The 14372-nt window shown below is 34.5% G+C and overlaps 1 non-coding gene across 1 annotated transcript; it reads right to left on the reverse strand.

Annotated features, from left to right (window-relative positions):
• Positions 1-3710: 3710 nt before the first annotated feature.
• LOC120165540 lies at positions 3711-3931 on the reverse strand. Its single transcript, XR_005519827.1, has one exon. It is a non-coding gene; the product is annotated as a small nucleolar RNA U3 (small nucleolar RNA).
• Positions 3932-14372: the final 10441 nt, after the last annotated feature.

The raw sequence follows: 14372 nt of genomic DNA on the forward strand, positions 1-14372 counted from the left end.
ATTACCCTAAAAGGAAAAATATAGACTTTATTTGAAACTTTTTGGGCTAATCACCATATATCTCCCAATACTTTAGCCGTATATTTGTATCTTAGTCACTGGTTTGGGTCATTTTGATTTTATTTCAAATTTGTAGATCATGTTTGTGCTATTTTCCCATTCTTGTCATGTTAGGTAATTGTTAAGGTTTAAAAAAGGGAAAAACATGCTTCGGTCCCCCAAGTATTGCTGTATTTTTCCAAAATAACCACCATTTCCTTATTTATTTTATTATTTGAATATGATGGTCTGATTTTACTAGTTTTTATTTTAGCCACTTATTTGTGTTTTATTTATTTTGAATTAGCTATTATTTTTCATTTTCTTTCATTCCGGTCACTATTTTTATTTAGAAACTGCTCATTGTTTTTTATATTTTTTTATTTTAGTCATACAATTTAATGTACTTTATTTTTTAGCATTTACATTTCAGCCCTCTAATTGTATGCATTTTTTATATTTCAAATTAACTCCTAACTTCTAACTGGTATAAGTATATTCAAATGTTAATATGACCTTGTGGTGACCTGTCCTGGGGCATGATCCACGTTATTTATGGTCCAGGAAAAAATTCAAATTTTTAACCATTAATTTACTAATCCGCTAACCATTTTTTTATTATATTCGAATTATTCTATGACCTCGCGATGACCCGCCTAGGGTTGTGATTTGTGTTATTCGTGATCCGGGTAAAATTAAATTAACCCCTAACCTCTTCTTATTCGTTTAATTTATTTTTTGATATTTACATTTCAGTCCTTTAAATTCTAGTTTTGATTTTCTGCATTATCTTAATTTAAGCTTTATGTTCTGATTTCTTTCATTTTAATCCTTTACTTTATGCTTTAATTTCATCTTTGCATTTTTAATTTATTGCAATTTACTCCTTTACTTGGTAGTTGCTTTTAATTTTATCTTTAATTTCGATTTCTTTAAATTAGTCTTAAATTTTTAAGTTTTAATTAAACCTTTTTTTATTTAGATTTAGAATATTTTAGTACTAATCTAGATTACTTAGCTTTTATATCTAGTCCTTAAATTTAGAGTCCTTTGAATTTGGTCCCTAAACTTTTAAGTTAGGAGAATTTTCGATTGGTCCTCGCGTATGCTTGAGGTTCTGAATTAATTATTCGATAGTCCATAATTTATTAAAATTAATTAGGATTAATATTAGAGACTCCATTGTAGGCTTAATTTCACATTTAATCATTAAATTAAGAGAATTCTTAATTTGGTCCTCGCTTTTGCTCGAGGATCCACTTTAATTATTCGAATTGCAATATTGATTAAAATTAATTTTAGCTAATAGTAGAGCCTCCACATTATATTATATTACAATTTAGTCCCTTTAATTTAGGGAGTAATTTGAGTTGACCCTCGCCTAAATGCTCAAGGGACCATATCGATTATTCGATTTAATAACTGGTTAAAATCAAGTAGGATTAATATTGGAGCTTACATTTTTAGGCTTGAGCCTCTAGGTTCTTTAATAATTTGACACTTTAAGATAGAGAAAGCCTTAATCCACCCTTAGTTTAATTAGGATTAATAAATTGTTTGATTGTATATATTTTCAAACACAAGGCAATGTTCAAATATTAGGGAGTCAATAGTATATCTCCCGCAAATATGCTAAGGGGGTGACTACTAGTGATTCCCGAAATAGGTCGACATCCTTTTCAAATCCGCATCATGATTTTCAAAAATCTCGAGGCAATGTCCAGTTATTGGGCACAATAGCTTATCTCCCGCATTCATGCTAGGGGCGAATGTTATTGTCTTTAATAAACGAATACCCTTTTCAACTTTGCATCTGCAATGATATTTAAATTAGATAAGGTTCGAGCTCAAAATTTTATATTCTAAATATAGGGTAATTAACTGGGTATTTTTTGGCGCTATGGGGTGCTAATTCTTCCCCACACGTAACTGACTCCCGAACATATTTTTTGGTTTTCATAGACCCTAAACTTGGTATTTTGATAAAAATAAAATATTTTATTAAAATCAACCACTTTTTATGGTGTCTCGATCGCACCTGAAAATGATTGGTGACGACTCACATTTCCAAATCTTTTCAAAGAAAAACCCCTAAGGCGAATAGTTTTTCCCCACCCGGGTGAAAAATGGTGTCGACAATATATATACATACATATATATACACACAATCATAAAGTTTTGCATGAACTAAACTATCTCAGTGATTAAATGAATAATTGTTATTTATTCTTAGAGGTCCCATGTTCGAGCTCCTGAAACTGTAAAGATATTTGATTTTTTTTATTGTAAAATGAATAAAAATCTTTAAAAAAGCATACTATTTTGTAATCGCTTTCAATTAATCGATATATACATGAAGCTTTTATATATTAAATTAATAATTTCCTTACAACATCAACTCACATATTATTACTATTGTTAAACGTTAGGAATGATTTGCTTTGTTGCCCAATACAGAAACAGGATTTTATGTTGCAGACATAACAATCTGAAATTATTTAAGTGTAGCTTTGATTTGTGTCTTGAGCAAATGCTCTGAATGAAAATGTTTAGCTGCCTGTTACATACGGTAGTTTTAGTTGTTGAACTCAATGGTAGGGGTGAGTAAATATCGAGACTCGACTCGAAAAATCATTTTTTTTAATTTTTAATCATTCAAGTCAACTCGAATTATCAAGTTTGAGTCGAATTGTAATTTAAAAATTTTAATTCACTCAAAAAAATTAAAAATTTGATTGAGTATTTTGATAGTTTTGCGATTTAGTCTTTAATTTTCTTATTCCTTTAATTCTTCTTTCATTTTAAGTTTATTTTTTTTATCCCATTTGAACCGCATGCTCCTAAACTATAGTAGAATATCTATGTACTTTCAATCCCTCTTTTTGATAACAAATTTTATATTTTTCAATTTAATCCCTCAACTTTGTATTATTTCCTTATTTCTTCAATTCATCCTTCATTTTAACTAAATTTGAACTGCATCCTCCCATAACACTATAAAATACCTATGTAAATTCGATTCTCATTTTTACTAAAAATGTAATATTTTTTTTAAAATTTAGTCCCTTAACTTTGTATTTTACTCAATTTAGTCTTTTGACTGTAATTGTTTGTAAAATTTTCATTCTCATCAATCTTGACTTCTTTATATTCTCATCAACACTTTACCATCAAAATACGTTCTTTGAAATATAATATTATAAATATATATATATATATATATATATATATATATATATATTTTAGATTATTTAAATAAGATTATAATGTGAAAAGAATAGAAAGAAATATATACATATCTTATATGGTTAGTGAAAGTCGAAAAATTAAAACCAGCCCTACAATTAAATTTGTGTAGAAACTCGAACAACTTGACTCCACTCAACTCAAGTTTTATAAATTCGACTCGACTATAAAAAATTGTAAATTAAATTTGAGTCATAAAATATACCCCAGCAACTCGAATTAATTTAATCTTTTTTTTTACTTTACTCGATTGAATACTTACCCCTACCTAAGAGTGGTTTGTAAGAAGAGCACAATTGCAAATTCTAAACTCGTATATGCAAGTTTCAAGCCATTCCTGTGCTCATTGCCTTTAACAATACCAGAGGCGAAATCCCTGCATTGGAATTAACCGATCAAAAAAAGATAAAAAAGAGAATGTTTTAAGTCTGTCAGACAACTGCGTGACCATCCCAGCAAGACAAGGAATGCTGAGAACGATCCTCCGCGGCCAATGGAGTCCCTATAAGCAAGGACTGTGGGACCAATAATCACGCTCTGATCACACAGTCTCTGTTCATCAACCAGCCATGGAATCCTGTCTCCGTAGAACTAAAGGACACAGAGGTACGAGCCTATAGAACAGATCCTGTTCAAGTAAAGTCGTGTCCAACAAACTCCTGGTTCTAAGTTAAATATCATTCGTCTTTGTCTTCCCTTTCCCATGTGGGCGTTTGTACAGGTTTCTGACAAAACAGTCAGTGTTTTATCCTACGCGTATCTTCCAGCTTGTCACAAGGATGTGGAGCTAATCAAATAAAGCTATTTAGCCCCATCTAGGAAATAGTTTTATCATATCATCATCCTGTATAATGTGCTTTCTTCATAGTTTTTAGCCTTGAATTTGACTTATAAACAAAATGATTGCCTATCCATTAAACTAACAAAAGAGTATTTTGGGGGAATATCATTGGAAGAGAATGTAGATGCAGCAGTCGATGCCGGTTGTTGCATTATGGTTAGGTGATTGGAACGTGGGGAGATATTATGAAGAAATGGTGGTCCTGAGAGGAAGTACAATTTGTTGAAGTTTATAAACACACCACTTACTTGAGGATGGTCCCCTACAACCACTACACTATCATCTTCCTCTGGTAATCGATATTCAACTAGAATGCCATATCATCAGCCATAAGTTTGAGATTTAAGAATTTACTTTAATGTAATTATTCATAAATCATAATTAAATTCACACACGTATCATTGGTTGTTGGGTTTGGTGCATTCCCATTTATAATTAAAGATTTATCCTTGGGACCAAAATCTATGAGCCGGATAGTTGTCTGGTTTTATTTTACCAGCTGCAGTATGTAGTATGTTTTAAAATCCCATTCACCAAGTATAATATGCTCTGTTGACTGTAATTTAATTCACATGACCTTTCTTTTCTATTTAATATAGGACGATTTCATGTAATGTGGTGACCCTTCATGTGAGGATGCTGATAGATTTGTGATTTTAGGGGATTGTGAACTTTGTGATAACAGAAGCCTGTGTACACCGAATTTTATATTTATAGTGTGAACTTAAAGAGTTGTATTATAAATATAGGAGTGGGAAATTATAAAATTTTTGAGGGTGTGAAATTAAATCATCAACAAAAAATATACAGAAAATAGTTAAATCCTATGTGAATTTAATATTTTCAAGAAATACGACTGCGATTCATCCCTGCTGTCAATAATGTACCAAAAAGGGCAAGACATTGAAAAGGGAAGGTAGAAGGTGAAAGCATTATGTATATATGGGTTTGAATGGCAGCTGTTTGTTTTTGTCTGAGATAACAAACAATGGGTGGTTGGCCTTGTACGTTCTATGCTCCTTCCTTGGCAACATGACAAATGAAGTGGTCGATGATCGACTCCAGCCTTTAGGCCCAGTTAAGTTCAAATATTTATATGATAAATTATGAGTTTAATATATAAATTATCAGTTTTGATTTGTTTTAGTACCTAAACATTTAATTTTTGTTTTATTTTAGTACTCAGCTGTTAAAAACTTAACGAACAGTCTCACTAGCCACTACGTCTATAGTCGTCGGTCATCACATTCGTCGGCTAATAAAGTCTATATAACACCCCCAACCCGTATCCGACCCGAATACGAGTTTGAGGTGTCACATTGACTTTTCAAACTTTGACTCTTGACAAAATTCAAGGAAAATTTAAAACTTTAATTAAAATAAAGGTAATCTATTTACATAAATTGACCAAAATAACCAAAATCGATCAGAGCATTTATAACTGATACTTTTCTTACATGCCAACACACTATACATAACAAAATACATACTTTATCAGTTACTTCTGATCTGGTCTTCTAGTAATGGTGTTGTTCTTGCCACCCCTAATTCTGCTCTTCTGGATTCTTGGTACCTACATGTAAATCACTTACACGCTAAGTCACAGACTTAGTGAGGCATAGTATAAATACATATAGATATAATAATGAATTCATGAACATGCATTCTTACCATCTGATCATGACATTTTAATTTACATGCATCGATTACACTATAACATATATGATGGTGACATGCACATATAAAACATATATTCTTATGCTAATTTCACTTTAATTTATCTTTGGATTGCCCATGTACATTATTGAGAACAGAAGGTACACGAGTACACTGAGGTTATGCACAATGATGTCACCACAGTTCGAATAAAATCCCACTAGGGGCACTGAATATTTGTCCCGAATGACCGCTGATATGTCCCGACGGACCACTGATATCCCTCAACTCTTGGCATGCCAATTATACCTACAACTCTCATATTAAATAGCATGGGCTTAATTATAAATACATTTATCATTTTACATCTCTTTCATCACTGTCCATGTAAACACATAAGTCACTTCATATGATCATTTCCATTATTTCACATACCTTGAAGGATTCTCTGACAATGGCATTTATTCATATAATATAATATTAAATCATGAATGAAATCACTATAACATTAACACATATATTTATAGGTATGCATGTGCATGAATATGGAAATAATAAATTCAATTATAAGAGATAGACTTATCGCAAGTCTTATCTCAATACAATTCTATCTAGGATATGCACTCACCTTAGCCTTGCTTGATTTGACTCGATCCTACTCCTTTGATGGTTCCGGAACAAGATTATGCTCTATATCTACATAGTAATACATTGATACATATCAATATATTAATTGATATATTCTAGACTATCACTCCTTAGGCTAAAAAGAAAGTTATTTTCATCTTTTAATGAAGGTATGCATCGATGCACTCTACAGTGTATCGATTCATTCCTTAACGTATGCATCGATGCACTAGCTATGCATCGGTACATAAATCCCATTCAATGTTTGTATTTTAAGGGGGTGCATCGATGCACTCCTTATGCATCGATGAATTAATGGCATTCGATGTTCATTTATTTGAGAGTGCATCGGTACACATTGAATGTGTATCGATGCACACAACCCAGAAATGCTATTTTGAGCACGAAAATCCCTTAATAATCATAAGTCGATAACAAGTCAAATTCAACCTCCAATTCTCATTTTGAACTTTATTTCGAAATTTCATTCAAGAACTCCTAATCTTTAATTCCTCCTACCCCCTTCATCTTGTTGTTTTAAAGCAAATTAAGCTTTCCTTAAGCTTAATTAGCATCTAAGGATCAAAACCAAACTTAAATCTCAGCTAATAAACAACTAAATAAAAATTCTTACCCTTACCTTGGCTCACACGTACAGAGAAGAAAGGAGGAGAGGAGAAGTCTGGAAGCTTGGATATTTGCATCCTCTCCTACACGTGGCCTCCATATATATCTAACCAAATTAATTATTTTCCTTGCAAATGACCATTTCGTCCTTCTATTCCTTCTTCCTTGCAATTTAACCCTTTATCAAATTACAATACTATTAATTTATTCTGCTTTAGTCATAAAATTCTGAAGTTTTACAATTTAGTCACTAACCCGATATTGAGGTTGTTACAAATCTCCCCCTTAAGAAAATTCATCTTCGAATTTTCATTATGCAAAGAGATGGGGGTATTGAATCCTCATGTTCTCTTGACGTTCTCACGTTGCTTCCTCTATCTTGTGATTCTTCTACAAGACTTTAACTAATGGAATAGTCTTGTTTCTTAGTTATTTAATCTCATGAGCTAAGATTTTAAACGGTTCCTCTTCATAAGTCAAATCTGATTGAACTTCAACCTCTTATGGAGTCACAATGTGCGAATGATCAGATCTATACTTCCGAAGCATTGAGACATGAAAGACATTGTGAATTTTCTCCATTTTAAGTGGCAACGCCAGTTGATATGCCACTGGTCCAACTCTCTTTACGATCTTATACGGTCCGATGAATATAGGACTAAGTTTTCCCTTACGTCCAAACCTTAAAACTTTCTTCCATGGAGACACTTTTAAAAACACCTTATCTCCCACTTGGTATTCTATTCCTTTTCTCTTTAGATCTGCGTTGGATTTTTGTATATCAACTGCTGCTTTGAGATTACTTTGAATTACTTGGACCTTTTTTTCCACTTCCTGGATCAACTCAGGACCAAGAATTTCTTTATCTTTAAGCTCGAACCAATCTAGAGGCGTACGACATCTTCTTCCGTAAAGAGCTTAATAAGGTGCCATTTTAATACTTGATTGGTAACTGTTGTTATATGCAAACTCGGCAAGTGGCAAGTACCTGTCCCAGGATCCTTTGAACTCAATAACACAAGCTCTTTGCATATCCTCCAGAATCTGGATAGTTCGCTCAGATTGTCCATCCGACTGAGGATGGAACGCTGTACTGAAGTTCAACCGAGTTCCAAACGCTCTATGTAATGACTTCCAAAATCGTGAGGTAAATCTAGGATCTCAATCTGAAACAATAGAAACAGGTATAGCATGTAGACGTATAATCTCCCTGATATACAACTCGGCGTACTTATCCATGGAAAAGTCAACTCGTACCGGAATAAAATGAGCTGACTTAGTCAATCTGTCAACAATCAACCAGATCGATCTCTTTTATTCGGAGTCAAATACAACCCCGTTACAAAATCCATTGTTACATTCTCTCATTTCCACTAAGGAATAGATATTGGTTGTAATAATCCTGACGGAACCTGATGCTCAGCTTTGACTTACTGACACGTCACACACTTGGATACAAATTCTGTAATATCTTTCTTCATCCCAGGCCACCAATATCGATTCTTGAGGTCCATATACATTTTATTTCCTCTCGGATGCATAGTCAATGGACTACAATGAGCTTCCATTAACAAGTCTTTCTTCAACTCATCATCATCTGGAATTACTAGCCTCATTTGATAATATAGGTTCCCATAAGATTTCATATCATAATTCGTAACCTCTTCATTCCTTATCTGCTGTAGTTTCTTTGAAAATTTTTCATCTCTAACTTGTAATTCTTTAATTCGATTTAGCCATGATGGCTTGAGAGTTAATTCCGCACATATGACACCGTCTTCTCTTAATGATAGCCTGGTATCCATAGCTCGTAAGGCTGTAAACGTCTTTCGACTTAAGGCATCTTCTACTACATTTGCTTTTCCCGGATGGAAATCGATCACTACATCGTAATCCTTTAAGAATTCTACCCATCTCCTCTGTTATAACTTCAAATCTCTCTGAGTCATCAAATATTTCAAACTCTTATGATCCGTATACAAGTAGCATCGTTCACCATACAAGTAGTGACACCAGATCTTAAGAGCGAACACTACTGCAGCTATCTCTAGATCGTGTGTTAGATAATTCTTTTCGTACGGTTTTAATTGCCTCGATGCATACGCTCCCACTTTACTCTCTTGCATTAACACACATCCCAAGCCATTATGAGACGCATCACTATACACTACGAAGTCCTTGCCACACTCGGGTTGAACTAACACTGGAGCTTCTGTCAAAATCTTCTTTAGCCTTTCAAAACTCTCTTGGCACTCCAGATTCCACAAAAATTTTATCTCATTCCTCAATAATTTAGTTAGGGGTGATGCTATTATCGAATTTTTTTTAACAAACCTTCGGTAATAACTAGCTAACCCCAAAAAACTCCAGACTTCCGACATATTCTTTAGAACTTCCCATTCTAAAATAGATTTAATCTTTTGGGTATCCACTCGAATTTCTTCTGCAGAAATCACATGTCCAAGGAACGTCACTTCCTTCAACCAGAATTCACATTTAGAGAGTTTAACATAAAGCTTCTTTTCTCTCAAAGTCTATAGAACGATCTTCAAATACGAACTACGCTCTTCTTCCGACTTTGAATACACAAAATATCATTAATGAATACCACTATGAATCAATCCAAATAAGGTTGAAATATTTGGTTCATGAGATCCATGAAAGCAGCTGGTGTATTCGTAACTCCAAACTGCATCACGATAAACTCATAGTGACCATATCTCATTCTGAATGCCGTTTTTGGAATATCTTTATCTTGTATTTTCAATTGATGGTAACCAGAACGTAAATCAATCTTCGAAAACACTGAAGCTCCCTTTAACTGATCAAATAAATCGTCAATTCTAAGGAGGGGATATTTGTTCATGATAGTCACTTTATTGAGTTGCCTATAATAAATGCAAAGACGCGTGGATCCATCATTCTTTTTGACGAACAAAACTGGAGCTCCCCATGGTGAAACACTCGGTCTGATAAACCCTTTGTCCAATAATTCTTGTAATTGGATCTTTGATTATTGTAACACTTTTGGGGTCATTCTGTATGATGCATGGCGATAGGTGCAGTTCCTGACATTACCTCAATCTGAAATTCCACCTCTCTATCTGGAGGCAAACTCGGTAACTCTACAGGAAAAACATCAGAAAACTCTCTAACTATAAGAATTTCTTCAATGCCCTTCTTTTTAGCTCTCACATCCAGCACACTAGTAATAAACCCTTGACATCCCTGCAACAATAACTTCTTTGCCGACATCACTGATATTACATTAGCCAATGGGTTCCATCCTTCACTAAATACAATAACTTTTATACCTTCTGAACTTCTCAACGTTACTCTTTTCAGTTTACAATCAACATTAGCATAGTAATGATATAACCAGTCCATTCTCAGTATAACTTCAAATTCATCGAAGGGTAATTCCATCAGATTAGCAGGGAATTCAATTCCCTGAATCCGTATGGGACACCCTCGACACACCATATTGACCCTAGCACTGTGCCCTAACGGATTAATCACTATCACCTCGTTGCTAGTCTCCGGGTCATACAAAAACATTCTTTTCATACAGTTGAAAGGTACCTGGTATAATCTCCGGGTCATCTCTATCCTCGCTAGTCTTGAGATTATACACCCGAGCTGTGGAGCGTATCTCTTGTGGAGTCGAGGACTCTGACTGACTTCTTCCTATACCTATACCTCTTCCCCTCTGAATAACCGAGGCAGACCTCTCTGGCTGTACCGATTCACCAGCTATCATAGGACAATCCTGAAAAAAATGTCCAGTGTCCCCACATTTAAAGTAGGCTCCAAAAATCATTCTACATATCCCCGACCGGTTCCTTCCACAATGTGGACATTGTCTGACTTAGCTCGGGTTAGATCTCCCCGCTCCAGATCCCACTGACTGAGTTTTTCGTCCCCTCATGGGATTTGATCCCCTCGTGGAGGATGCCACTAACTCTGATCTAGGTTGAGATCAAGGACCAGCTTCTCAGCCCCTTTTTGGTGGTACCGAACTCGACGATGCACCTGTTCTTTTTTATGTCTAAGCCCGAGAATCTCTGAATCTTTCATTTTGAGCTCTTTCCAGAGCTTTAGCATGGTTCACCACTTCTTGAAACGAAGATAAATTCAACACAATTAACATTTCCTTCAATCTTGGAAGTAAACCTTCCACGAACCACTCACAAGCATCCTTCTCTGTATTAATAAGCTCAGCAGCGAAGCAACTCAGCTTGTTGAATTCACACTCGTATTCATAAACTGTACGATTTCATTGCTTCAGATTCATGAACTCTTGTTTCATTTATCGGATGAACTGGTCTCCGATGTATTTATGCTTGAATTCCTCTAAGAACAAGGACCAAGTTACTTGATCACCAGACATTCTCAATGTAACGTTGGTCCACCAAATCCTTGTTTGCCCTCTCAGCAAGGATACTACTCAATCTAGCTTATCAACATCGGAACAATGAAGTCCCTTAAGCATGATTTTCACATCATTAAGCCAAAGGTCTGCAGCAACAGGACCTTCTTCGGCTTCACCTCTAAACTCTGGTGCTCCTAAACCCTTCAACTCCTTTGTAACATTCATTCTCAGAGTTAAAGTAACAGAAGGTTGAAAACGCGCCAATACCGCGTCCAGTGTTCTGAAGAACACATTTTTGATCAGTCACAGGTACTCCAGAGGGTGACTGTTCTTCACTCTGCCTGGCCAGGGCAGGTGAATTACTGCTTTCAGCGGGCCTATCATCTCCTGCTTCACTTCTAGAACTACCATGTCCGGACATCTATAAAAACATAACCATATCATTCTATCAGCAAAATAATATACTTACTATTATATCAGATCAGAAGTTTTCACTATTTTGTTGGCATGTATACCTTATGGGACACTCTAGACTTCGGTTTATGCCGAGAATCGACTAAACCGTAACTCTGATACCATTAAATGTAATACCCCAACTCGTATCTGACCCGAATATGAGTTTGAGGTAACACATTAACTTTTCAAACTTTGACTCTTGACAAAATTCAAGGAAAATTTAAAACTTTCATTAAAATAAAGGTAATCTATTTACATAAATTGACCAAAATAATCAAAATCGATCAAAGCATTCATAACTGACACTTTTCTTATATGCCAACACACTTATCAGTTACTTCTAATATGGTCTTCTAGTAATGATGTTGTTCTTTCCACCCCTAATTCTGCTCTTCTGGATTCTTGGTACCTACGTGTAAATCACTTACACGCTAAGTCACAGACTTAGTGAGGCATAGTATAAATATATATAGATATAACAATGCATTCATGAACATGCATTTTTACCATCTGATCATGACATTTTAATGTACAAGCATCGATTACACTATAACATATATGATGGTGACATGCACATATAAAACATATATTCTTATGCTAATTTCACTTTAATTTATATTTGGATTGCCCATGTACATTATTGAGAATAGAAGATACATGAGTACACTGAGGTTGTGCACAATGTTGTCACCAAAGTTCGAATAAAATCCCACTAGGGGCACTGAATATTTGTCCCGAAGGACCACTGATATCCCTCGAGTCTTGGCATGCCAATTATATCTACAACTCTCATATTAAATAACATGGGCTTAATTTTAAATACATTTCTCATTTTACATCTCTTTCATCACTGTCCATGTAAACACATAAGTCACTTCATATGATCATTTCCATTATTTCACATACCTGGAAGGATTCTTTGACAATGATATTTATTCATATAATATAATATTAAATCATGAATGAATCATGCATGGAATCACCATAACATTAACACACACACACACACACACACATATATATATATAGGTATGCATGTGCATGAATATGGAAATCATAAATTCAATTATAAGAGATAAACTTATCGCAAGTCTTATCTTAATACAATTCTATCTAGGATATGCACTCACCTTAGACTTGCTTGATTTGACTCGATCCTACTCCTTTGATGGTTCCGGAACAAGATTACGTTCTATATCTACATAGTAATACATTGATACATATCAATATACTAATTGATATATTCTAGACTATCACTCCTTAGGCTAAAAAGAAAGCTATTTTCATCTTTTAAAGAAGGTATGCATCGATGCACTCTACAGTGTATCGATGCATTCCTTAACGTGTGCATCGATGCACTAGCTATGCATCGATGCACTAGCTATGCATCGGTACACAAATCCCATTCGATTTTTGTATTTTAAGGGGGTGCATCGATGCACTCCTTATGCATCGATGCACTAATGGCATTCGATGTTCATTTATCTGAGAATGCATCAGTACACATTGAATGTGTATCGATGCACACAACCCATAAATGTTATTTTGAGCACGAAAATCCCTTCATAATCCTTTCAACCCTTCCTATTTCACCTCCTTTTATGTCTCTAACTTGCATACACTTACTTAAAGTAATTATTATCCATTCAATACCTCTTAAACTTAAAAATCCATTCCTCCACATAGAATTCAAGAATCTCACTCAAATTCCAACATGTTCTAAATCTAATTCTAACACTTCATATATCTTAATTAAGTCGATGACAAGTCAAATTCAACCTCCAATTCTTATTTTGAACTTTATTTCAAAATTTCATTCAAGAACTTCTAATCTTTAATTCCTCCTACCCCCTTCATCTTGTTGTTTTAAAGCAAATTAAGCTTTCCTTAAGCTTAATTAGGATCTAAAGATCAAAACCAAACTTAAATCTCAGCTAATACTAAATAAAAGTTCTTACCCTTACCTTGGCTCACACGTACATAGAATAAAAGAGGAGGAGAAGAGAAGCCTGGAAGCTTGGATATTTGCTTCCTCTCCTACACGTGGCCTCCATATATATATCTAACCAAATTAATTATTTTCCTTGCAAATGACCATTTTGTCCTTCTATTCCTTATTCCTTGTAATTTAACCTTATATTAAATTACAATACTATTCAATTATTCTTCTTTAGTAACAAAATTCTAAAGTTTTACAATTTAGCCACTAACTCGGTATTGAGGCTGTTACAGTCTAAACTTTTCAGTACGCACCTTTTTGACCTCCTAAGCACAATTACGGCCTCCATTTCAACGGATATACCTCAACATCCCCAAATCGACAATGGAGTCTTTGATTTCTTCATCCTTCGATCTCTACAGTCCATTGTCTGATGGGCCTGAGACCGAACTATGTTGGTCGACTCGTCATTCTCTCATGGTCCACCGTTCATATTGGTTGTCTGTCCACAAGGGCTATGCCACGTCAGACCGTCTGTTAAGTTTTTAATGGTAAGATACTAAAATAAA

Source organism: Hibiscus syriacus, unplaced genomic scaffold (genome assembly GCF_006381635.1).
Source record: "Hibiscus syriacus cultivar Baekdansim isolate YM2019G1 unplaced genomic scaffold, ASM638163v2 tig00111582_pilon, whole genome shotgun sequence".
NCBI classification, from domain to species: Eukaryota; Viridiplantae; Streptophyta; class Magnoliopsida; order Malvales; family Malvaceae; genus Hibiscus; species Hibiscus syriacus.